Source organism: Octodon degus, unplaced genomic scaffold, assembly GCF_000260255.1.
Source record: "Octodon degus isolate 3935 unplaced genomic scaffold, OctDeg1.0 scaffold00062, whole genome shotgun sequence".
NCBI lineage: Eukaryota > Metazoa > Chordata > Mammalia > Rodentia > Octodontidae > Octodon > Octodon degus.
The window spans coordinates 9,523,579-9,524,096 of record NW_004524638.1 but is presented as its reverse complement, the minus strand read 5'-3'; positions in this window follow the sequence as shown (position 1 = coordinate 9,524,096).

Here is a 518-nt window from a genome sequence, read left to right as displayed (position 1 = left end):
GTGGAATAAGTGCTTCCCTAGCAAGCGCAAGGGTCTGAGTTCAATCCTTGGTTCCACCAAAAAAAAAAAAAGAGTAGGGCCAGCCAGATAGCTCAGGGGACTAAAGGGCCTGCTAGGCAGAGCACAGTGGCCAGGTTTGATCTTCAGTGTGCTGCGCTGGCCTTGCCCCTGGGGCGTGCTCAGACTGCAAACTTGTGAGTGTGTGATTGTAATCCCAGCACTTGGAAGGCTGAACACGGGTGGCTCACTATGAGTCCATCTGTGTAGTGAGACCCTGTAGACTCTGCACTAAATACATAAAAAAAAAAAGAAGAAAAAAAATAGAGTAATCCATGAAGACTGGCTATTTTTCAGTGAAGGAAAATGTTAGGTTACCTGTAACTGTTTCCTTTCCTACAAGCTTAGTTGGTCTAAGAATATTAGGCGCCTGTCTTTTGGGACAAGTATTTTCATTTAGCCAGCATTTTACACATTACATTTCGAGCCACAGCTGTGGGGTGAAGGTTCAAAGGAGAAAG